The sequence below is a fragment of the Rhinolophus hipposideros genome (assembly GCF_964194185.1).
Source record: "Rhinolophus hipposideros genome assembly, chromosome: 22".
NCBI lineage: Eukaryota > Metazoa > Chordata > Mammalia > Chiroptera > Rhinolophidae > Rhinolophus > Rhinolophus hipposideros.
In genome coordinates, this window is record NC_138068.1 from 20,783,716 (window position 1) to 20,810,599 (window position 26,884).

General features: G+C 41.6%; 1 protein-coding gene across 1 annotated transcript in view; it reads right to left on the bottom strand.

Annotated features, from left to right (window-relative positions):
* ASIP (agouti signaling protein) overlaps positions 1-26,884 on the bottom strand; it is a 52,409-nt gene that overhangs the window by 19,566 nt on the left and 5,959 nt on the right. The gene's annotated exons all lie outside the window — the stretch shown is intronic.

The window sequence follows — 26,884 nt, forward strand, 5'->3', positions numbered from 1 at the left end:
CTTTACCATTTTTGCAAGTATCAGAATAATTTTTTTGAACACCACCAAAACGATTTGATCTCTTGGGCTGCTTCTGTACACACAGACCGATTTGACTGTTCTGACTGAATCGACTGGTCTAATTCTTATGCCTAATAGATAGTAAATTGAATAATATTCAAATGGGTGGTTTAGGTCTTATGTGGAGCCTGCTTCAGGACTCTTCTGGAACTAAGAACCCTGTGGCAGGCCCAGGATCTGCCTGTGGCCTGAATTCGAATTTGAGAGAAGGCTTGAGGCTGTTCCTCCTCAAGAAGCAAAAGGACACAAACCATCCAGGTGGTTACTTGTCCGTGTGAAATCTGTCTCCCTGTTCCACTGACACAGGGATCAGCGTCCAGGCTTCCCAGATACTCATTCCTATAGCGCACAAGGAATACAATGCTGGTAGGAGCTGCTGAAATGATTAATCTCCTGGTATCATTCTCTTCGGCCTGATTTAGTGTTCATTATTCACCAAAGACCTCAGTGGTGATGTGATTGATTTTTGTTTTGCCCTCCATAAACCATTCCTCCCCCTTTTCTTTGCCCCAGTAATCATTCTTTATTCTGATTTTCTGAATTCCTTTTACTTGGGTTACATTCTGCACTCACTATGTCTGGCCTGGAATTGAGCCAATGGTTTGCTAGAGCTCTCAGCAACTTAATAGCAGAAGGAAGGGAAAAGGCTTTGATGTCAGATGAAATTTTCTATAGAAAATGATCAAAGCAGAACCAAGGAAATACAACTTGGCAAACCTTAAGACTGTGTTAAAAAATTAGTTCTGTTAAAAGAGAGTAGAAAAGGTTGTGAGACAGACACCTATGAAAGTGTTTTTCCGAGGGGGTCAAGGTCTCTTGATCCCACAAAGACACCCCCCGCCATGCAAATCACCAAAGAAAACTCCAATGTGCCATCCCTTTAGCCTCCCAGAGCTTCTCCAATGGAAACAGCAGAACAAATGTCCAATGTCACTAAAGCAGAGCAAACTCATCTACAAGTGAAAACATTCTCAAGCTTTCCTCTCACAGACATTAAAATGTGTCAAAATGGGCAGCAAGTACATCTGAAAAATAAAAAAAATAAAAAACTTAGAAAGGAAAAGGATTTGTGATAAATGGAATTTTGTTCATCTGCTTCAGCTCTAATAGATATGAAATGAAGCAATACTTCTTTCAAGTTTTTGTTTGTTTTTTGTTTTCTGTTTTTTATTACTGCTAGAAAATGGAAAAAGCAGGGTAAAGAGAAATAAGAAGCTACTAGTTAGCAAGAGATTGCTTCCTTTATGCTAAACTCCTAACTATTCTGACAGCACAAAAGTGAAGCAAGTACATCTGTTTAGCTTTCCTGAAAACTAAGAAATGAGGGATGACTGACAAGTTCTTTAAACTATCCAAAATAGCCCCAGCTTCACTCTGAAAGCATACTTAAGTTGCCAACTAAACTCATGCTTCCCCTCAAAGAGCAGAGGTCAAAGAAACTTCGTTTTTCACCTTGCAGCAGAGGAGGCTTACTGCTTGCTTGTCTGTAACTTCAAGGACAAACGAGAATACAAACAACCATACTACAAAAACTACTTCAAGCTGCATCTCATGGGCAGGAAAATTCTCACCGATTCACAAGGACAAGAAGAAATTTTCATCAGCTGAAAAGCAGCAGTAAACAGACCAAGAGATCTGGTTTTACAAAAGAAGCAAAAGTAAAGAGTAGCATTTATTTTATAGAGGGGAGCTCTAGCAACCCAGGTCATTTGAAAATTAAACCTAAAGAAGATAGATTTCTGTAGGCAGCAGAAGAAAATGGTTTGCCTCCTACTTACAGCACCCTTTATCAGCCCCTCTAAGGGAAGCCAGAGCTGAGTGTCTTCCCTTTCCTTAAGCAGTAGAAGCAAGATGTGTTGCTGTGAGATCTTTATTTTAAAAAATTTTTTTAAATTTTAATATTTTTATTTTAAAGCTCTTTTTTCAGTGATTTTTTTCAGTTTCAGTTGTGCAAAACAATGTAATAGTTAGACATTTACACCCTCACAATGTGATAACCACCCCCATTTGCTACCCCTCTGACAGCGTATATAGGTGTTACAGTTCCACTGATTCTATTCCCTATGCTGACCTCCACATCCCGTGACTATATATATATAAAATTACACTTGACATTCAATATTATTCAGTTTCGGCTTCAGGTGTACCACTCAGGGGTCAGGCATCTACATAGTTCAAGACGTGGTCTCCCTAATAAGACAAGTGCCCATCTCACACCCTACAAATCTTAACAACATTATTGATTATATTCCCCAAACTGTCTTTCATATCCCCATTGTAATATTGTGGCTACCAATTTGTGCTTTCTACTCCCCACCTTCTCCTTCATCCCCATCCCCCTCCCATCTAGCAACGCTCAGTTTTTTCTCTATATCTCTGAGACTATTTCTGTTTAGACAACTGGATTAAAAAACTGTGGTACATTTATACAATGGAGTATAACTTGGCCATAAAGAAAAATGAAATCTAACCATTTGCAACGATATGGATGTACCTAGAGAACATTACGCTAAGTGAAATAAGTCAGATGGAGAAAGACAAATACCATATGATCTCACTTATATGTGGAATCTAAAGAACAGAATAAATGAGCAAACTAAGCCATGCGATTTTTAAAAGACCCCAGGAGCTCCCAGTTTCCCCATTTCATCTCTTTGCTTTCCAGAGATTGCCGCAAGTCTTGTGGTCTGATCTCCCTATATTTCTCCCTAGTCTTTGGATTGGAATTGGTGTTGACGCAGAGGTTAGACAGTGTTAGAAAGGAAGTGGCTGCACTGAGGTTACTCGTGGGTAGGATATAAAAAGAACTGAATTCAGAATGGATCCCAGCAGACTAAAATTTTGGCCTAATGAGTTAACCTGGAAAAATAAATCCTGCCAGAGAAAGGTTTAATTCAGCTTCTTACAGAAGCTAATAAGGGGCATTCAGTGGAAAAGTTAAGCCCTAGGTGGGCAGGTTGCTGAGGCCTAGCCTATCTTATTAGTAAAATCTCTGGGGATTTTCAATACTGGTCTCATAATTTTCAAATTTCTATGTAAATTTTCATCAGTTGAAGGGGCTGCTATTCTGCTGGCTCTGTAAGTTATTAGGGTGTGGTTTTCTTCTTCTCCTTACTCATTTGGATTTTACTTGAACAAACTAATTTATAAGGTTACTATGTATTACCCCTTGGATAATGTGAAGCTTAGAGACTCTTCAAAAGGGAGCAGCTTACATTATAGGACCCTGAAGGAAGCATTGTGTGTTTTTGTGGGGAAGAGTGTGGCACAACCCTACATTGATTTTTCCTGATTTCTAGGGACCAACACTTTTTGGTAGCTTGTAGAGACAAGGGCAATTGGAAAGAGAACTGAATAAGGAATCAGGAGACCTGGATTCCATTTTAGGCTTTGTTACTTTCTCTTTGTGATCCTGGGCAAGCCACATAAACTGTCTGAACCCACTATCTCATCTGCTTACCACCATGGGGCAAAAAGAGGATTAAATGAGATCATGTAGACACCCTGAAAACTGTGAAGCACTCCACAAATGTGAATGTTTTCTAAATTTTAATTTGTTGTATGACCCACCAAGTAAGCTCTTCAGATAAATAAAGCATTCAAAACTTTTTTCGCAATGGGTTTGCTGCCATGACGCAGGTTGTAGTGGAAACCACCACTAAGTCTAATCCAAAATGGGAAAGACTCCTGCAGCGCTGTCATCACTGGACCCGTAGATCCTGGCAAGTCTACCACTATTGGTCATCGGATCTACAAATGCGGGATCGACCAAAGCAGCATTGAAAAGTTTGAGAAGATGGCCGCTGAGATGGGAAAGGGCTCTTTCAAGTCTGCCTGGTTCTTGGATAAACTGAAAGCTGAACGTGAGTATGGGCTCACGGTTGATATCTCCCTGTGGAAATTCGAGACCAGCAAGTATTATGTGACCATCACTGATGCCCCAGGACACAGAGACTTGATAAAAAACACGATTCCAGGCACACCTCAGGCCGACTGTGCTATCCTGATTGTTGCTGCTGGTTTTGGTGAATGTGAAGCAGGTATCTCCCAGAATGGGCAGACCCGTGTGCATGGCCTTCTGGCTTACACACTGGGTGTGAAATAACTAATTGTTGGTGTTCATAAAATGGATTCCACTGAGCCGCCTTACAGCCAGAAGAGATACAAGAAGATCGTTAAAGAAGTCAGCATCTACATTAAGAAAATTGGCTGCAACCCAGACACAGTAGCAGTTGTGCCAATTTCGGTTGGAATGGTGATGACATGCCGGAGTCAAGTGCTGACACGTCTTGGTTCGAGGGCTGCAAAGTCACCCGTACAGACGGTAATGCCCGTGGAACCGTGTCGCCTGCAGCTCTGGATTGCATCCTGCCACCAATTCTTCCAGCTGACAAGCCTTTGCGTCCTCCCCTCCAGGATGTCTGCAAAGTTGGTGGTACTGGTCCTGTCCCTGCGGGCCAAGTGAGACTCGTGTCCTCAAACCTGGCATGGTGGTCACCTTTGCTTCAGTCAATATTACAACTGAAGTAAAATCTGTTGAAATACACCATGAAGCTTTGAGTGAAGCTCTTCCTGGGGACAACGGGCTTCAATGTCAAGAACGTGTCTGTCAAAGATGTTCATCATGGCGGTGTGGCTGGTGACGGAAAAGATGTCGCAGCAACGGAGGCAGCGGGCTTCAAGGTTCAGGCGCTCATCCTGCGCCATCAGGCCAAACCAGGGCCGGGTACGCACCTGTGCTGGATTGTGGCACAGCTCGCCCTGCTTGCAAATTTGCTGAGCTGAAGGAGAAGGCTGACAGTTGTTCTGGGAAAAAGCTGGAAGATGGCCTGAAGATTTTGAAATCTGGTGATGCTGCCATGATTGATTTTGTTCCTGGCAAGCCCATGTGTGTTGAGAGCTTCTCTGACTACCCCCCTTTGGGCTGTTTTGCTGTTTGTGACATGAGACAGACAGTTGCTGTGGGTGTCATCAAAGCAATGGACAAGATGGCAGCTGGAGCTGGCGAGGTCACCAAGTCTGCCCAGAAAGCTCCAGAAGGCTAAACAAATATTTTCCCCAATACCTGCCACCCCAGTCTTAATCAGTGGTGGAAGAACGGTCTCAGAACTGTTTGTCTCAATTGGCCATTTAAGTTTAATACTAAAAGACTAGTTAATGATTACAATGCATCCTAAAACCTTCAGAAGGAAAGGAGAATGTTTTGTGGATCATTTGTGTTTTATTGGGTGGCTTTATTGTGTTTTCTAAGTTATTTATTGTGTTTTTAAGTTATTAATTTTTAAAATCAGTACTTTTTAACAGAAACAATCTGAGCAAAAATCCGTCACAGAATCTTGAGACCCATTAAAACAAAGTTTAATGAAAAAAAAAAGGATTCAAATATGGAGTTGGGAGAAGGGAGTAATATCTTGAATTTGATGGATATTAGGTGACGGGAATAAAGGGTTATGGGAAGTGGAGCTAAGTAGTAAAGAAGAAGAAAAAGGAGGGAAATAAAGCAGCAAAGATATCAAACTCCTAGAGAAAGCCATGACTCTTGTTTGTTTTTTGGTAGAATTTGAAAAGCTACTCTAAAATTTATGTGGAAATGCAGAAGTTCAAGATAATCCTGGGGAAGACGGGAAACATGAAGAACTTATTCTACCATGACAGATACACCCCAGACTAATGGACAGAATAATAGACAAACAGAAAATAATGGATATTCTAGAACCAGATCCACATGTAGATAGACAACTGCTTAATCAAGACAAATAAGTCTTTTTAGGACATGATGCTGGGTCACTTTTTTCTTCTTCTATATGGATATCCACATAAAAGGGAAAAAAAGAAAATTTGACCAAAATCAATTCCAAGTGCAAAACACTGTCTGATTATATTGTCACTAGCCATAAATTAATTAAAAGTAATATTTAAAATTCAGTGCATCAGACATAATAATCACCTTTCAAGTGCTCAATACCCATATGTAGCTAGTAGCTATCATATTTGGACAGCATAGATAGAGAACAGTTCCAACATTGCAGAAAGTTCTATTGGACAGCACTGTTCTAGAACAAATCATAGGAGAATATCTTCATAACTTCAGGAAAGGAAAAATTTCTTAAACAGAACTTAAAAAAAAAAGATGTTAACCATAAAAGAATAGCTGGAAAAATTGGACCTTGTCAAAATTAGGAACTCCTTTTCAACAATAATACTAGAGAGAGAGTGAAAATGCAAACCATAGAATGGGATAAGAGCCAGGATTAGGACGAGGCATTGAGGCACTTGGCTTGGACACAAATTTTTAAGGGGGCACCGAAAAACTCAATAATCAAGACAAGTAAGATGTCAATGCAATATTATTTAAAATTAAAATTAATGCAAAATATCCATGATGAACAAAATATCAAAAATTTTAAATAAAGGTAAGTATCAGTATTTCTGATTTTTCCTTTTGCCTCAGACTCCAATATGACTTGACAGCATTGTGGAAAATACTTGCAACACGTACACAACAAATACCTATAATATTTAAAGAACTCCCATAGAGCAATTAAAATGTCAGACAACCCAACAGAAAAACAGGTTCAAGACCTGAAAGATATTTTGCAAACCAGGATAGCCAAATAGTCAATAAATACATTAAAAGATGCTCCACTTCTCTAGTTACCAAGGGAATAAAAATTAAAATAAAAAAACATTCCACTACACACCCACCAAAATGGCTAAATACCAAGTATTCGTGAGGATGTAGAAAAAACAGAAGTCTCATACATGGCTGGTGGGAGTGTAAAATGACACACTACTTTTGAAAACTGGCAGTATCTATTAAAGCAGAACTCACACATGGTCCTATGATTCAGCAATTCCACTTCTAGATATAGCCAATAAAAATACGTTCATATGTTCATCAGAAAACTGTTCAAAGTGTGGAGGGAGGGCTGAACACAGGAAAGATGGAGCCCACCAGCTGGCTGTGTGGGAGGACGGTTCAACACAAGGACAATGACAGCTGTCCCTCCAGCCCTTGCCCTGCAGCCACACAACTCAGTTTCTCCCTGTATGTCTCTAGTGCCTCCCAAACTACTGTCCCTCCACTGGAGCTCAGGGTGAGTGCCTGTGAGCAAGTGAGTCTGTGCACAGGTCCTTTAAGAGGACACCTGGATTTCTAGCAGCCTTCCCTCTCACCTGGATGGACTGAAGCCCCACTGATTTTCAGTCAGATGTTGTGGGGGTTACTCTGCACTGGTGCTTCAGGCTAGGGAGCCCAATGTGGGGTTGGGACCCCTCAATCTTCTGGTGGGAGCTCTGCAGCTGAGATATCCTTCCTGATTCTCAACCACCAGTCATAGGTGTGGGGCCAGGTGGTTTCACATCTCCGTCTCGCATACCAGTTTAGATGTGACTTTTTAAAAACCTTAGTTATAGGACTTCTGTTCAGCTAGTCTTCAGATGTTTATCCAGGTTTATTGTTGTATAATTTAGTTGTAATGCTTTTTTTCCTCAGAGGACAAGAGAAAGCTGTGAATGGGGACAGATAAACAGAAACCACAGCTACCAAGTCCTTGGGCACCATGGGATTTAGTTGTAATTTTGATGTAGTCATGGGAAGAGGGAGCACAGCGTTTACCTATTCTGTCATCTTGATGGGAACTCTCTCAGATTTCTAAATGAGGGTCTTGGAGGAGAGGCAGGCATCAGGATAAGGAGAAATGTTTTACCATTTCTGAAAAATCCCAAAATGGAGTATCTACTGTAAATCAGATTATTTAAAAGCACCTTTCTGCACTAAGGGATGTAATCTACTGTAAATACAAATTTAATCTGAGTTAAATGCAGACCTGTTTTTCCCTTAGCAACACAAATACTGATATGTGTTTTGAGATGGGATAAGACCATCATCCATAATATTTTCACTTGAAAAGTACACTGAGACATTTTATGAGTAATAATTTAATGATGAACTTGGGGTAATAACTTGAGTTCCAAGCAGAAAAGCCTTCCATGGTTGAGCTTTTTCCTCACCAACTATTGCTTGTCAGTGCTTTTTGTGGGAAAGATAAGGATTTGTGGCTTAAATTTTATTTCCTTCGTTTTTCACCTCCAAACTACCCAAATCTAATTGATCAGAGGAAAGTGCAGATGTACAGAAGAGAAGCTATCTATGGATTTTACTGTCTCCTAATGGCCCTTGTGGTTCTACTAAATGATGGAAATCAGGGTATTTTTAGGCAGTGTGGGTGATGGAATGTGATCACTGCAGAGAATGTGGAAATATTTTGGATTTGGACAGTTTAGTGACTTAATAAATGTTAAGCCTCCTTGAAAACGAGATTGTAGAAATCAAGTGACACAAACAATTGGCCTTTGCTCCCTCTTTCATATCAGTGAAACAGAGGCATTTAAATGTCAGGGTTACAGAGACTTCTATCTTACAAAATATCAATCTAATTATAAAATAATTGTAAATGATAAAGTGGGTACCCATTTCCTTAGGGGAAAAAATGGTCCTGCTTTTTTCTGCCAATGGCCAAGGCAATATAAAAATTTAACTTACTCTAAAAAAAACAAAAGCAAAAAAAAACAAACAAAGCTGTTCAAGAATGTTCCATTAAGGGAATGGATAAATTGTGGTATACTAATTCATGAAATACTATATAGCAACGAGAATAAAAAAAATATTACTACACACAATAACAAATAAATCTTACAAACCTAATATTAAGCAAAAGAAGTCACACATAAAAGTACATACTCATATATAAAGCCCCCCAAACAGGCAAAACTTAAACATAGTGTTAGAAGTCAGGTTAACGGTTACCCTTGGGAGAAAAGGGACTGAAAGAGGGTGTGCGAGGGCTCTGGGTGCCAGAATATACTATTCCTATACGTAGGTTCAGTTTTCCAGGGTGTGTTCACATGGTGAAAATTCGTCATGCTGAAGACTTTTTTGTTAAATAAAAACAGAAAAACTTTCAATAAAAACTTAAGAGAACTTTAGATATAGGTCATCAAAATGGCGGTGTGAGGTGAGCCTCTGGAAATCTCCCCTGGAATTTATAACAAATTGAACAACTACAACTCCACAAAGGACTCCCTGCACAGCAGACAGGCGAGACGAAGAGGCCCACTACTAAATTCACCTAAAGGTGGGCGAATCGCGTGAGCCGGGGAGGAGGGAAGGGAGAAGTGCAGAGACGGAGCTGCTCGGGCGCAGGACCCAGACCTAGCTCAGTGCTCCGAGCTCCCTTCATCCTGGAACTTCCGCAGCTGTGGGAGAGGGAAAAACTCGGACTGCTAGGGCTCCGCTTATGGCCCACAGGGCTCAGGGGGCAGCATATAACACGGCTGAACCCAACGCTCATGGCAGACCTTGGAGCAAAGACTGAGGGAAGAGGGCTGAAATCGGTGGTTTAAGCCCTCACTGACACAGAGAATGGAAGCCTTAGACACTGAGACTAGCCGCCCCTTCCAGACCCTCTCAGAGTTCACCCCGCCCGCACCTACCCAGTGCTAGAAGCGGAACAGTAGCAGTGTCAGAGCAAAAGAACAGAACATTTGCAGTTCTGAGAACTGTGGACCGCAGACACAGATTCGCAGCCCAACTAGTTCCGGCAAAGGGGAGGGAGCTGTGGAAGCAGAACCGGCTGTGGTGGTGGTTGCCGCCATTGCTCTGGGCTACCTCTCACAACTCACCCTGTCCCTGGCTCTACCTATCTGGGTGGGAGTAAACAGAACTGCTGAAACATATGGGCTTTGAATCTGGTGCAGGAAGAGCTTTGGAACTTCAAAAGCTCTCCGCTTACCCACATGGACACTGCATCCTATTACCCAGACAAACTATTAACAGAGGAGAAGCCGTCTATCAGGGAATCCCCCCATTGTGTGAGAAGCTGGAATAGTGCAGAGAAAACATAACACTACAGTGTGAGAGAGAAAAAAAAGGCTGCAGTCAAAGAGAAAATAATACATTCTACCAACACGTACTGGAAAACAAAGGAAAAGACCTCTTTCTATCAACCTGTTGCAGAACCCATTCCTGTAAATGTCTAGGAAGAGAAATAATAAATCATTAATTGCCATGAATAACCAAGGCAGCAAGACAGCTCAGAAAGAAAGTGAAAAGTCTCCAGAAAATGAAATTAAAGGTATGGAAACATGTGACTTAAATGAGAGAGAATTCAAGATTGCAGTTCTGAAAAAACTCAACAAGATGCAAGAAAACACAGAAAGGCAGTTTAATGAACTCAGAAACACAATCAAAGAACAACATGAACATTTTACCAAAGAGATTGAAATTTAACAAAAAAACCAAATTGAATTTCTGGAGATTAAGAACTCAATAGAAGAAATTAAGAATGAAATAGCCAGCTTAGGTAGTAGAGTTGACCAGATGGAGGAAAGAATCAGTGACATCGAAGATAGAACCCTGGAAACGACACAGATGGAAGAAGAAAGAGACTTGAGACTTAAAAGAAATGAAAGAACTCCAGAAGAACTTTCTGACTCCATCAGAAAGAGCAATATAAGAATAATGGGCATACCAGAAGGAGAAGAAAAAGAGAAGGAACAGAGAGTATATTCAAACAAATAGTTGATGAGAAATTCCCAAACTTGTGGAAAGAACTGGATCCTCGAATCCAAGAAGTAAATAGAACACTTAATTACCTCAACCCCAACAGGCCTTCTCCAAGGCATATTGTATTGAAGCTGTCAAAAATCAATGACAAAGAAAGAATCCTGAAGGTAGCCAGGGAAAAGAAGATGGTAACCTACGAAGGAAAGCCCGTTAGATTATCATCAGATTTCTCAGCAGAAACGCTACAACCCAGGAGGGAGTGGAACCAAATATTCAAACTATTGAAAGAGAGAAATTTTGAGCCAAGAATAATATACCCAGCAAAGATATCCTTTAGATATGAAGGCGGAATAAAGACCTTTCCAGATATACAGAAGCTGAGGGAATTTTCTAATACACGACCTGCACTACAAGAAATACTAAAGGAGGCTATTCGACCATCATCAACAGGGACAGTTTGTGGCAACCAAAACATAAAAAGGGGGAGAGTAAAGGCGTGAACTGGAACATGGGAATGGAGAAAGTAGGCATGCTGAAGAAAATGGAATACTCTAAATATCAAACTCTCTTTTACATAAGAGAGTAAGTTTCAACCGGGTGAAAGAAAGGGTAACCACTCAAAAAAAACCCAGAACTGAAATATATACTGTAATAAAAGAAGAAACAGAGGGAAACATAGAATACCACCACACAGAAATAATAGACAACAACAACAATAGAAACATAGAATACCACCACACAGAAATAATAGACAAAAAGGCAAAGAAACAATGGAGACACAGTCTTACCAGAAAACTAAAGATAGATAGAATGATAGGAAATCTTCACATATTAATAATCACCCTAAATGTAAATGGACTGAATTCACCAATAAAAAGGCACAGAGTAGCAGATTGGATCAAAAAACTAAACCCAACCATATGCTGTCTCCCAGAGAGACATCTCAGCTACAAGGAAAAGCATAGAATCAAAGCAAAAGGATGGAAATTGACACTCCAAGCAAATGGTATCCAGAGAAAATCAGGTGTAGCCATAATGATATCAGATGAAACATAGTTCAGGGTGAAAAAGGTAACAAGAGACAAAGATGGACATTTCATAATGGTAAAGGGGACTATACAACAAGAAGACATAACAGTCATCAATATTTATGCCCCCAATCAGGGAGCACTGAAATATACCAAGCAACTACTAACAGAACTAAAGGGAGAAATTGACCAAAACACAATTATACTAGAGGAGTTAAATATATCATTGACAACTATGGATATATCATCCAAACAGAAAATAAATAATGAAATAGCAGCCCTAAATGACACATTAGATTAAATGGACATAACCGACATTTATAGAGCACTTCATCCTAGAACATCAGACTATACATTTTTTTCTACTGTACATGGAACATTCTCAAGGATGTTGAGACCATATATTGGGACATAAAACTAACCTCAGCAAATTTAAGAAGATTGAAATCATACCAAGCATATTCTTTGATCACAAGGCTTTGAAATTGGATATGAACTGCAAAAAGAAAGCAGGAAAAACCACAAATACATGGAGATTAAACAACATACTTTTAAAGAACTGGGTGAAAGAAGAAATTAGAGGAGAGATCAAAAGAGACATAGAAACAAATGAGGGGGGAAAAAACTTAAGAGAAAATAAAAGTGTGTTCAGACCATTCAGAGGCCCAGGGAAGAAGGAGATAAGGATTTAAAAAATGAAGCAATCAGGTGAAAAAGTCAACTATCACAACGTAGTTTCTCTCTGACCCCACTCCCTCTCCCGCAGCTATGGCAGACGCTTCAGTTGTCATTTTATCCACAAGTGTCCTTGCACGTAGGAAGGGCTAGTCATTGCTTTCCTATTGGGTGCACAGGTGGCAGCCCCGAGCAGGTCAATGCCTAGATTAAAGCCTCACAGAAAGTTAGAGGTGGATGCAGGACCAGAAACTGGTCTCCTAATCCCTGCTCCTGAGCTCTGCGCACCAGGGCCTGCCGCTCCTGTGAGTCAGGCGTGCTGACCACATTGAGGCTAGGCTCCAAGCAGTGAATGCTTTGACTCTGTGTCCCTAATTTATAGTGATGCCAAGGATGGAGATGGCCTCCTAAATTATTTCACACTTGAAGCGACAAAGCAGCTATCCAGTCCGTCATCACTGTACACTTCCCAGGAAGCAAATGTCAAAGCATGCAACTACAGGGCATAAAGAAGCAATTTTAAACAATCACTTTCCCCCTTCTAAAAGCCCAATTACTGACGGTATTGAATGAGGCCTGATGGCATTTGAGAGCAGACTAAACCAAGGGAAGAGTGAAACATACAATGCCTGGGATCCTGTCTGCAACGACTATTTCTAAACAAGTGAGTAGAGTCGCACTTCTCATCCTTTCATCTTTTAAACTAGATTCAAATTGTGGTTTAGAATGTTTTGAATTTAGTACTTTTGTTGCAAGATGAGTCTTCTTACAAATATCTGAATATAAAGAATGAATCTGTAAGCACGAGTTTGAGGAACAGATGGAGACAGAACTAGTGGATGTCTAGCAGAAAATTTATGGCTGGATCTTATCTTTGTGGGAGTCATCAGAAGGGATTACAGAAGTCTTCCCTCTCTGTAATGCTCCCATTTCTCTACTTTTTCTTCAAGATAGCTGCCCTATGAGCAAAATGCAGACTTCTAAGAGCTCCAGGGACTGTTTTGGCCCCTAGACCCAGCTACACAGGTATTTAAATTGGATACAGACTCTAGTTTTACAATTCTTTCCAATATCCTCCAATATTCCAATATTCCAAAATCCAAATAATCTTCCCTATTCAACTAAAGTCAGTTTTCTCTCAACTAACAATCTATTTCTTTGAATAAATTCCCCCCGAATTGTATTCTTTCTTCTCTGAATCAAAGATGACACCCTGCCCTACACCCTGACTCCGCCATCTAATATTTTTGGTTCCCATTTTCTATTTCTCTCCTGTAAGAACTCTTCTCTCCCTCTGACTGGTGTCCTGGCTCTGGTTCCTTAACTCTTTGCCCATCTCTGAACACTTGGCACCTTTGCTTCCCTGTGCCTGACTGTAACGGCATCTTTACTATAATGCTTACCATGGGCAAGAGTGCTTGGAAGAGAGAAATATTCGTGGTGTAACCGAGACATGGCAAGTTGCATGTTACAATAGCCTCCCCTTATCTGTGTTTTCGCTTTCCATAGTTTCAGTTACCCATGGCCAAATGTGGTCCAAAAATATTAAGTAGAAAAATTCCAGAAATAAACAATGAATAAGTTTTAAATTGCACACCATTCTGAGGAGTGTGATGAAATCTCTTGCTGTCTCACTCCATCCTACCCCCGATGTGAATCATCTTTGTCTAGCCTATCCATGTTGTATACTCTACCCTCCCTTTAGTCACTTAGTAGCCATCTCTGTTATCAGATTGATTCACAGTGCTTGTGTTCAAGTCACTCTTATTTTACTTAATTATGGCTTCAAAGCACAAGAGTAGTGATGCTGGCAATTTAGATACACCAAAGAGAAGCCATACAGTGCCTCCTTTAAGTGAAAAAGCAAAAGTTCTCAACTTAATGAGGCATTTTTATCATCTCACATCATCACAAGAAGAAGGGTGAGTACAGTACAATAAGATATTTTGAGAGAGAGACCACATTCACCTAACTTTTATTACAGTACATTATTTAACTGTTCTATTTTATTATTAGCTATTACTGTTTAGCTCTTACTGTGCTTAATTTATAAATTAAACTTTATCATAGGTATGTATTCGTATATGTAGGAAAAAACATAGTATGTACAGAGTTTGGTACTATCCTCAGTTTCTGGCATCCACTGGGGGTCTTGGAACATATTCCCCATAAATAACGGGGAGCCAGTTATTTTAACTTTTGAGGTTCCTCCAGACTGTCTTGAAGAACCAGAAACAGCCCTTTTCCCAGACTGCATTCCAACCTAGAGCCATTTGCATAAGATGTACACTCGACAGTAATACAGCCACTTAGAAGTAATTGCCTCAATGTGAAGCATAAATTTTCTTATAGCTTTGAATTCACAGAGTTCCAAAGCAATACAATCTGGTATTTGGTTTCCTAGACTCACAGGTCTGCTTTTCAGACTCAACCAGAGACTGAAACCAAACATTTCAACCTACAATTTACTTCTTTTGAGGTAAAGGTCAGTCTCCTTTCTACATCTGTTTGCCAGGATGTGTGAGTGACCAAACCAAAAGGCTGTAATGCCTCCCACCCCCATTCCTGGTAATTCCCTTTACACTGGGCCATCCTGCTGAGGGCTGTGCCCAAAGGGAAGCCATCAGTGTTAGTGCCCTGATCCTTCACGAGATCCCTGTTGTTTTAGCATTAGAGACACAGATACATTCCCTACCTTCAATGCAAGTCAGTTTTTTCCTTTACTTTCAGAGCAGTTTGACCAAAGGAACTATCTCATTCTCAGGGCTCCGCTCAGTTGGGAGATTTGTAATTTCATGCTTCCAGGGTATGCTTTCATTATTCCCCAAACTCGCTCTTCATATCATCTGCGTTGTCGGCTCATTGCATCATTGCTGCTTCTTCCAAAAGGTTCTTCTTTTTTACACGTATCTCAACAGTGCTCGGCATTCGGGTAGGGTATAGTGAAGGGTACCGACTTACAGCCTTCTCTTTTCAGGTATCATCTCAGTTACCTGTCTACAAAGCATGGGCAGTTGCCAGCTGCTTTTACAATAATTTAGGTGCTTAAATATTTAGGAATATTTTGCACTCAAATAAGAAACTGACTCCAAAACTCCAATTAGCAGAATGTACCAGGCAAAAAATCATCTAGGCACCGAGGGCTTGGGGAACTTTTTACTATAGAAGAAGCAAACAAAGAAAAAATAGAAGTTAAGGTGAAGGGGGAAAAGAAATTGAGCCCACAGATAGCATGCTAAGCATAAATATCGTACTGTACCAAAACACCCACTGAGAAAGAGAAAGAGATTTCTTTTTACCCCGCACTGGCTCACCTCTCACCGTACAGGGCCCTCTCCCAGGAATTGTAAGTAGCAGCTCTCTGTGGTCAGTAACAGATAATTCCAGATCAAAAGACGGTTCTGAAATCAAGATGTTTTTAGCTCAATGGTTCTCCAGTGGACTCCGGGGATCTCTAGTGGGTCTGCAAAGATTCTTCCAATCATTTTGTGGGCTGGGTCAAAATGCAAGGCACAGAAGTGTGTTGGGTGATTTTTTTTCCTCTTTGAAACATATTTTCCACTGCGAATTTCAATCAAAACTTAAAAGCACCAAAGCAAACATGTTTAAGAGGAGCTGTATATAATCACAGGGATTCAGCGAAAACACCTCAAAGGTGTTTCTTTTTGTTTGTTTCCTGGCTTGTTTATTTAATCTAGTAAATAGGTATAAATAGAGCAGACACTTTTGTTGAGCATTCTTTTGTTCTGCTCAAGGAGTTTAAGAACTGAAAATCATGAGGCTCATCAGGCCAGATGAAAAGATGAACCTTGCAAAGCACATCTTTTTGAGGGGAGGAAAGTCAGGTTCTTTCTTACCCTGAGTTTCCCAATTCCCAATGTCATTTACTTCCTCTCTCTCTGCACTGCTTTCTAGCTCAGTGCCCACAGTTCTGAAGTCAGAAGCAGCACTGCCAAGAAGAAGCTTTGTCTGCTTTACTCAGGTTTCTCTTCCAGGGAGTAGGAGCTCAGGTGTAGAGTCGGGGGTGGGGGGAGGGGGGGGAGGATTGTCAGGTGCAGCTGCAGTTTAGGAAGACCTGTTTTCCCTCATCCCAGCTCCACAGGAAGAGTTAACCTCAGGAAAGCCTGTGCTGCTGGAGAGGAGTTTTATGAGTTATCTAATGACCTAATTGGGAGCCACATAGCACCACAAAGCTGCCAAGCCACCTAGGCTGCTCAGATGCTATGAGATAAAATGTACTTATGGCTAGGTCTGCCTTTCCCTTTACCAGAGCGACGTGCACATTCAGCTATTTGTTAGACTAATTTGCATAGCCACAATTTCTTAGAAGGATTTCAAAACAGATGGGCTGTCTACACTGCAGGTAAACAGTATTGGAAGCTATAAATCAGAATGCACTTGGCGGTTTCTAATTGGATTTTGCTGATGTACTTGCAACCCTATTTCCCTATCCAGATAATTCTGTCATGTGTGCAAAGTGCTCTCTGATAATTCAGATACCTCCCTGAATTATCCAGATGTTGTTAGCCTTCTTGATCTTTCGGTGCAGAATCCCCCAAGAATAAAGGAAGCAAAGTTCTTCCCACCTAGCTTGATTGATAAGATGAAAACAACTTGCTCACACTTTGAATGTGATTGAAAGAGAAAAAGAAAAAACCAGTCCTAACATCTGGATGAAATTATTACATACCTCTCCAGGATCCTCTGGTTCTTGAATGTTTCAGCTAATGATTCCCTCTTCCAAAGTCTACAGAGGCTCAATGACTCAGCCTATCAGGGAAAGACACTTTGCTATCAGCGACTGCAAATTGGTTTAAATAGGTTGGCAAGATGCTATAGCTGTGACCAAACCCCTGGCAGGGGAAGGTGGGGCAGCACATGCCACGTGAAAACGCTCACGTGTTTCCATGTGGATACCCATTAGGAAAGGTATTTGCCCTTCTGGAGAAACCAGAGGTTCTCTACTGTACTGCATGGTATCCTAGTCCTGGAATCTGCTTCATGCAAGTAAAGCCCACGAACCCGCTCATGTTTTTAGGAGATGATCTGTATTTGATTCCTATTATGGCTAATGTTTCTGGATCCCTAAGATATAGTAGAAAGAGGAGCAGAGTAGCAGAGGACCTGGTTTCAGCTCCAACTGCCACTTACAAGCTCTGGGATTTTAAGCTAATTTATCTGCCTTCCTGAGCTTCAGGGTATTTTTTTGTTTGTTTTTTGTTTTGTTTTTTTTATCAATATGTGGGTAAATGATATCCTCAATGGAGATCCTGGGGAACAAACTGAGATAATAGTATGTGAAGTGCCTGGTGGGGCTCCATGCATAGGAACTGCATATAAGTCTGGGGAGCAGATTGTGACAAAGGAGGACTCTAACTTGAAAGATAAAGATCCAACACTTAGAGTGAGAGCCCAGGGAAGGGGGTCAATTATTGCCAAGTATTCCTGTCTTACTGTAACTTTTTGTAGGATGTTTGTTCTTAAGATAGAAGAGTAGAAAAGGCACTGAACTGGAAGTTAGGAAATCAGAGTCCTAGTCCTGATTCTGGTAACAACAGAGCTCAATAAGTCTGGGCAAGTCATTGAATCACTTTATATCGGTTTCCTCATCTATATAATAGGGATACTCAAACTTTCCCATTCCAAAGCATAGTATCATTGTAAAGCTTAAATAACATGGGGTCTATACAAAAATGTAACTTATTTTGGTCAATAACTTCAAAACAATCTAGCTCTCTAACAAGCTTATGAGAAACTTAAACCCTGTTTCTGTGGCGGACAAGAATGAACTACAGGGCGGCCGGTTTGCTCAGTTGTTTAGAGCACAGTACTCATAAGACCAAGGTCACTGATTTGATTCCCACATGGACCAGTGAGCTGCGCCCTCTACAACTAGATTGAAAACAGAGACATGACTTGGAGCTGATGGGTCCTGGAAAAACACTCTGTTCCCCAATATTCCCCAGTAAAAATTAATTAATTAATTTTAAAAATAATAAATTTAAAAAATAAAAAGAATGAACTATAACTGGCAATGCCACCCCCGCTGACCTCACCCACATAGTCCCTTGAATTCTGTGGATAGTCCTGGAAGGGCAGTGAGAAATAACATCAGGAGATGAGAAAGGCTTGGCTCTAGCTTTTCTAAATCTCTTGTAGTGCATGGTTGAAGCTTCTAGAACTAGGGCCATGTCTTTGATGGATGGAACTGAAGGGCCTGTTTGGAGCTAAAGGGCTTCAGGAGCTTGTTCCCTGCTCTGACCTAGCATTTAGTAAGAGCAAGTTAGGGGGTCTGGGAGGCAGGGAGGGGGTCATCCTTGCCACTTTGGGAAGCTTCGTACAGTCCCACCCTCAAATCACTGATCAGCCACAACCTTTTAAATATTCACTTTCAGCAGTAGTAGAGAAAGAGAACCATCCTCTTTATCAGACTTTTTGTTTCCTTTCCTATCCAACAAAATACCTGCAGAAGAAAGTTAGGAAAACCTGTGGGGTTTTTTGTTTTATTTTTTGCTTTTGCTTTTTCTTCCATGACTCAGCATATTTTAGACCTGTCCTGGGTGTACAGTTCAGGGGAGTGGTGTATGGAGCAGGCTGTCAACTCTGAAGCACTGAGGCTCTACCTCCTTGCCATAGCAAAGGGCTCCCTGGAACATTCCTCCCATTTATGGGTCAGTCTGGGCCCTAAAGCAAAGGCATTTGCCCCAAAGTCTTTTACATAGAACATGGCTATAGATCTTTTCCCACAAATGCTGCCTTTTGCATGGAGCCCCTGAAGCGGTGGGTTGAGGTAGGGTGGCAGGGAGGCAAGTACATAGACAATGATAATTAGGAGTCAGCCTTTCCTCAGGTGCCTTGGCCTTGGTCTGCAGAGCAGAAGACACTGGTCTGCTTGCAGAAGACCCCAGTTGCAGGCATACAGAACCTTCTCCCCAATTTGTCCATAAACAATACCTACTCATATTCATAAGGATAGGCACACACTGGAATTAACACAATCGCTGGCATTTAAAGTCCTCAAGTAGATTTCAACTGTAGGCTTGCCACACTGGTCCATGTAGTCTATCCTTTTAGAAGGGGTCATTAGTATGACTTTCTTTTTTTTTTAAACAGAATTTCTTTTTCTTTTCTTTTCTTTTTTTCAATTGGGGAATATTGGGGAACAGTCTGTTTCTCCAGGGCCCATCAGCTCCAAGTCATTGTCCTTCAATCTAGTTGTGGAGGCTGCAGCTCACTGGCCCATGTAGGAATTGAACCGGCGACCCTGTTGTTCAGAGCTCGCGCTCTAACCAACTGAGCCACCCAGCCACCCCAGTATGAATTTCTTTTTAATGCTTATGGGGCTTGTACCTCAGGAACAATTTGGAAAAATGAAAAAAAAAAAAAAAAACCTTCTGAGAGAACTTGTATCTATTTAGATCCACAGTAAAGAAGCAGATAAAGGGTTTCTTGCTTAATATTTCTAAGATGTGGGGTACGTCAGTTAATTAGAGAAAAAGAGTAAATAGGGACAGTTTTCATTTTGGGGTCATCTGGTAAGGAGGTCTTTAAAAGGACCTGGCATTCCAGGGAGTAGGTAGTCTCTCTTCAGGCCTTTACCGTTTGGACTTCCACCAGTCTGGGCTAGAGGAGAGTCCAAGTCGGCCAGGAGTCCAAGGACAGAAGACCTCATAGGCAGAAGTGCTGTACTTGTGAGTATAGGGCTGCCCGGACTGCGGTAGGCGCATCCCCCATGCCCTAAAAGGCTTGTCCCGTTTGGTTCTCCTTCTTCTAATTTTTCAGGCCCTGTGATCTTTACTACAAAGCAAACCATATGATTTTGATTCTGGCTCCTGGCTTACTGAGAGTGTTTCATGTCTCCAGTGGCAGGAAGCCATCCAGCCTCTTTAAGCAGCTGCTCTGGCATCTAAGAGAGCAAGCCAGCTCTTTTGGACTCTCTCACCAGCTGGGCATGGCAGCCAAATGGAGGGCAAGGCTCAGTGGAAGAAGGGTAACAAGAATGACTATAGGATGGGAAGACACTCCTGAGGTTCACAGAGGTGAACTCCAGGCCTGGTCACCTGTGGGTGTCTGTCCAGAGAACTGGCTTTCCCCCCTCCATTCTATCCCTAGATTTCTATCTGAGTCTTCCTGTGAGATGACCCTTCCCTGGAGATGGGAGACCAGGCCCTAGTCCTTCTGGAAGAGATAGGGGAGCGAAGTACCGTCTGACATAAGGGACAACCAAAGCTTCTAATCCCCCAGATTGGTGCTATAGTCACCAAGATGATTTCAGTGAGACAAACTTCAGATGAGCTTCAATGTGATTCATTAGAAGAAAATTCTGTGACTTGAGTGGTAGGCAAGGCAAAGGCTAGAGAAAATCTGTTACTTCTCAGAAGGGATCGATGCTAGTAGTCTTGTATGAAAAGGGTAAAGGGATGGCGACAGGCTAAGAAAAACCTTACTTGTTTGTTTATTTATGTAATGCTTTGTAACGTTCAGTAATTTGTTTCTGTCTTTGGGCCTGTGCACTTGCTGACCTTTCCACTTGAAATGCTTTTTCAGCAGACCCCCATATGGCTATCTCCTTCTTGTTCTCCAGATTTCAAATGGCTCTTCTTCAGAAAGGGCTTACCTGATCAAACTCTTTCAGGTGATTCCCATTTCACCCCATCACATGATCACTTATTCTTTTCCTAGAACTCATTATTATTTGAAATTATCTTGTTTACTTACTTGTTTTGGTCTAATTATTCAACCATGATGTAATCTCCATGAAATTATCCCACCTATCTTGTTCACTGTTAATCCTTAATGCCTAGAATAGCACCTGCAGCACAGCAGGTGTTCAATAAATATGTGTTAAATGAGGGAATAAATGAGTGGAGTGTTAGAGTTGAGAGAGCTAGCCAAAGATAGCTAGGTAATATTGGAATGGGATGCATATTGCCAGAAAGAACAGAAATAATCAGGAGAGGAAATTGAGAACAGTAATTCAAAAATTCTGAGAAGTGGTAATGAAAAGTGAAAATAAAAGAACAACCACATTTTGTCTGATGTCTTCCAGCTTTCATCATATTCAACAAACCTTTGTTAAGTACATACTATGTGCCCAGCATTATGCTAAGAGCTGTGGAGACAAAGATAAATGAAGTCATAGATTGAAGAGGATGGGGAGAGGAAGTAAAGTCAGGAGTTGCTCTCTCTTGAGTTGTTAAGCCATTCACTGAGCTTGCCATCTGATAAGGAGACACATAACAAAACAGCTACGTAAAAAATGGGACAGAGACTATCAGGAGTGTTAGTGAACTTCAATAAGGGGAACACGTCAGGGGAACTTACAAAAGAAATACCATTTGATTTGGTCCTTGAAGATAAATAATGAGTTCATCAGGCGGAGAGGAAGAAAGAGTATTCCAGGCAAGGAAACAGCATGAGCAAAGGCGTGGAGGCATGAAAATACTTGTTGTGCTTGGAAAACAGCAAGCAGACCAAATTGTTCCCTGTGATGAAAGTAGAGTATGCATGGGGGAATGGCTAGACACGAGGCTGGAAACATGGGTGGAATTAAGTGGTGAAGGGCTGGCCTTATTATGGGACATGCTAAAGAATGTGCACTTAGCTAAATCAGAACAACCTAGATTTTGGAGGGAAATTGGATCCTCATACGACCCCTGATGAAAGGTTACGGTATGTTAGCAAATTCTCTCCCTATATGACAAATATCAATTAAAGACCTCTTCGCTTGATACCCAGAAGTCTCAATGTACCTCACAGATGTGGCCTCAATATAGTTCAGCTGAGGGTCTGTGAGAAATGCTAGCCCAGGATGCTGGGCCCCTAACTCGCACCCAAGGTCAGACTGAGATGCTTGTGTCCCACCAACGCTCTCACACAGCCAGGCCTAGGCCACTTCCCACATCCTGCAAACCACAAGAGCTCCAGGTAGCTAAGGCAGGGGCAGGCTTCCAGGGACTAGAGTGAAACAGGAAGGTATTCATTTAGAGAGCAAAATTTAAGGGGGTACCAAAATAATGATATTTTAGTGAAATATTAAGAAATAAAAATTTATGCAAATGAAATCAATGATCAACAGAAGCTCTCTTCTATTATTTCATTATCCATCTCATTATTCAAAGGTTATGTGTGGTCTTGGGGTAACTCTCTCATGGTTTCTTCAAATCGCTCCCTGAGATCAGGAAATGGTAAGCCTAAATAGTCCAGCCTAGGAAATTGGAACATGGGCGTACCAGCTCCACCCACCTCAGTTAATCTGGGACCTACACAGAAGTTGGGGAACCTACATTTGCTGCTTACTTCCAACCTGAAGCACTCCCCAGTCTGAGGCTGAATATCGTCAGTGTGCATCTCTACCCACAGTTTGGCCTACCGCCCTTCCTGGATAAACTCCATAACCTGGGAAAAAGGTTGATGAGCATTACTTCAGTGTTTAACAGGCTAACCTGCTTGAAGAATTAACTGTCTTTATTTTCTGTGGAGTCAGCCATTTCTGTTTTTGGTGAAAGCATGAACTATTCCTATCTTCCTCCACCCTCTCCCTCCCAAAAGAGTAACCAGGGACTTTTGTTTGAGAGATCAGGCCTTCTCTTACTTCAGAAAAAAAAAAATTAAAGAAATCAACCAGCTTTTGTTTTTGAAAGCAGCCCAGGGTCTCAGAGGTGACAAATTTGTTCAGTTTGAGTGAGAAGTAAAGGGGCTCTTAGGATTACAGGATGGCAGAAAGAGAATTTCCTGAGCCTGGTTCTGCAGGGGATGGTGCTAAAAAGCATTGCAGTCTCCTGGTGAGGCCAGATCCTGCTCCTGCTCTCCCACAGGCCCCGGGGACAGTAGGACTTTGAATGCAGATGACTGTGTGCTCAGCTAGGTGAGCAAAGGTACTGTTGTTTGGAAGCCTCAGCAGAAGTCTCCATGTCCTAGAAAAAAAGCCCCAGAATTGTCACTGGAAAAGATCACCAAGGGTGGCAGGCACTGACTGAAACACATCTTCTGTCAAATACCTGTAAGCTTCTGAAAAAGGACCAAGATTGGATTTTTCACCATTGGTGGATAGGAGCCAAGGATATTTAATTTAGAAAACTAAAAAAATGTGACATTACAAAATTAGTCACTTCCATTAAGTTTCTGACACTTTTTTCTAAATAAAATAAAATAAAATAAAAATAAGACATTTAGATGATATATATGTCATGGAACAAAGTTACCTAGTAACAGTATTTAACACCAGCCTTCACACTTTCCTTTAAAGTATGTAGGTTTCTTGGTTCAAAGAAACTCCAGCTTGATTTGTGAAACCTTCCTTCTCAGGAGCTAGAGGCCGGAAGTATTCCAGGATACGTGTATATGGTTGTGCACGCTGCTTGGTGAGTGTGCCTCACACCTGAGCACCATTCCAGTCCTTGTTACCAATTCATTGGGAGCCTGAGTCAAAGGCAGACGTGGCCACAGTCTTACCCTGAAGTCGGAGGGAAGGGAGCGGGGCAGAGTGGCACACAGGACTGGGATTACTCAGGACTGGGACGCTCCAAACTTTCCTGTGAAACCCATTCACAAGTCTGCACTGCCCCCACGTGGCCACACAAGAGCTCTGCCCCATACTTTGGGGAGAATGTCTGAGATATGTGTGTCCCTCCAGCTGGAGTTCTTCGGAGACCCCGTAGCCGGGAAACAAAATGACAAGCTAAGCGCTACAATCACCAAATTGGGCATTAAAATGTTTAACAATGTCTTTTTGCAATGTCACTATGCAATTTTGGCATAAACTTAAAATTTATTCAGAGAAGTTCAGTTCACTAGCTGAAATGCTCAGAAATTTGGGGTAAGAGAATGCTAGGTAATTGAAGTTTAGTTAAAATAATTTTTCAGTTTTTAACCAGTGAAGATATATATTAAAAGCTAAAACTACTTTTATGACATTCAATCATTCAAATCTATTATTGGGGGGGGGGCTTAGTTTATGTCAGGCACTATACTATAAATGGAGGATATAAAGACATTGCCTCTGCCTGCAAAGAGTTTACAGTCCAGGAGAAGAGATGCGTAAGTATAATGTAATTATAAGAAATAAGAAATAACAATAATAAATGAGCATTGATAGAGGTATATATGACATGCAAGCACCTAAGGAACCAGGGGATTGGGCTATTCAGAGAAGGCTTCTTGGAAGAAGTGATATCTGACCTGAGTCTTAAATGATGATTAGGATTATCTATGTGGGGCAGGGGGTTGACAACAGAAGGAAACCACATTTCAGAAAGAAAAGCCAAAAACAGCAAAGACATGGAAGGAAACAAAGGTGGGGGCAGGAGGGACACAAAGGGTCAGAAGAAGCACCCAGGGAAGGCCTTACACATATCAGATTAAGGGGCTTGGATCTTTCCTGTGGCGTCACTGAAGGGTTTTAAGCAGGGGAGACATAAGGTCAGAGTTAATTTTACAAATTCCATGTCAGCAGAGGTGTGGAGGGCAGACGGATGTGACACAGCTGGCGACAATGAGACCAGAGAAAATAATCTAAGTTAAAGCAGAATAATACAGACAAAAGACAAACGAGCACCTGAGTTAGTGAGTTTGGGAAAGAAACAACAGATCCGAGGGCCCTCGATGCAAGGAGACAAGGGCAAAGGAAACACCAAGGAAGGCTCCCGTTATCTAGCTCAGGCGACTGTGTGGCTGATGGTATCACCACGTAGATGCTGAATTCCGAAGGAAGAGCAGGGCTTAGTGAGGAAGGGGGAAATTTTGTTTACTCTAATGTAGCTGTGGGATACGCTGACATAGAGATATCTAGGGCTCTGTTAGAAGTAAAAACTAAAGTCCGGGGACAGATCAGAGCTGGACATGCTGATCTGGGCGTTATTGTCATATAGTTCCTAATTAAAACCAGGGGAACAGCGGAGATCTCCCAGGGAGATGGGAATGCAGAAAAGGACACAGATCCAAGGAATTACCTCTCCAATGGGCTAGGAAAGGCCTGCTAGTATCATCTTGTACATTTAGGGGGGCTTTGGAATTTACCAACCGCTTTCTTGTCTGTTATCTTACTCAATTCTCAGTTGGAGGAGTCTGTAAACCAATTGGTAAAATCAGGTATAACTGTGATGATGACAAGGCTGCAATAAATTCGATCCACTGGGTGGGCAGGAGGCGGGACCCAGCTCTCCCTCCGTCCCTCACGTCACAGAAGACATCCCCAGCTGTTGACTTGAAGCCTCAGGTTAACATGACACACTATGTTTCCTAAAAGGACACGAAACTTGCCTAGACTCTTTTCTGGTAAAGAGCACAGCTGGCTTGTGACTCTGGCTTAGAAGGGACAGTGGCAGAGCTGCCAGGAGCTCTACAGGGGGCTCATCTCCAGAAGCAGATGCAGCCTGCCTGCCTCTGCATGTCCAGAAGGCAGCAGTACACCAGCCCCAGATGAGCAAGGACTGAAGGCTGGAAGTAACGGTATCCTTTCCAGAGACAGAAATAAGGCAGCAAGTGCACTTGCTCCTTCCCGAGTGCCTGGAATCAGCAGGAGAGATTAAGGCTGGCCTGGCCCTATAAGGTCTGTGAGCCACGTGGCAGAAGGCAGGACAAAAATGAACGCAATGATGGGACTCCCACTCTTCTGGTAGAGGTAGAGCCCTTACTTCTTCTAAGTAGTCTCACCCACTCTGAACATATTTCCACAACATCTCTCGGTTTCACTGTCTTACATTATTGCACACTTGCTCATGTGCTCCCTTGGATTCCTCAGACTTTTTATCCGTGTAGCTTTTCTAGGGTTTGCTTTATGCTTAAGGGGACATGTACGTCCCCTTAGGTACCCACGTGGCCAAAGGTTCTGGGCACCAGAGAGAGAAGGCGTACTGGAAAAACCTTGGCTTGAATCTTGGCTCTGATCTTTATTGGTTAAATGACCAAGAAAAAGTTTTGTTTAACCTCCCTGTGCCTCAGTTTCCTCATCTGATAAATGCTTTACAAGGTTGTTATGAGGACTGGAGAATGCTCAGAAAGCCCAAATAACTGGCAGGACTCAATATTATCATTGTGAAATTTTCATTTACTACAAATATCATATCTTTCATGTCTTTTAAGAAAAATTTCTATCATTAAAATGATCTCTTTAGGCTCAAAATCTGAAAGCCCTGTTATAACGTTTATAGGGGAGAAGTATGTGTCTAACCCATTATCAGTCATTAGCACGATCTTTTTTTTTTTTAATTAATTAATTTATTTATTAGTTTCAGGTGTACAAAACAAGGTAATACTTAGACGTTCATCATTTATATCCCTCATACTGTGAACCCCCCTCCCCCCATCCACTATCCCTCCGACCTCACACTGAACCATCACATTATATATATAAAATTATAGTTGGCATTCATTAATGTTTAGCTTCTGATGTACAATGCCATGATCAGGTATCCACAGTATCCCTGAGGTGGTCTCCCAAATAGGACGCATGTCCATCGGATACCCAACAAAATCTTTACAACATTATAGAATACCTTCCCCAAATTAATTTTCAAAAGAAAAACCCTGAGGCCATCTTGTGGTTACCAGCTGC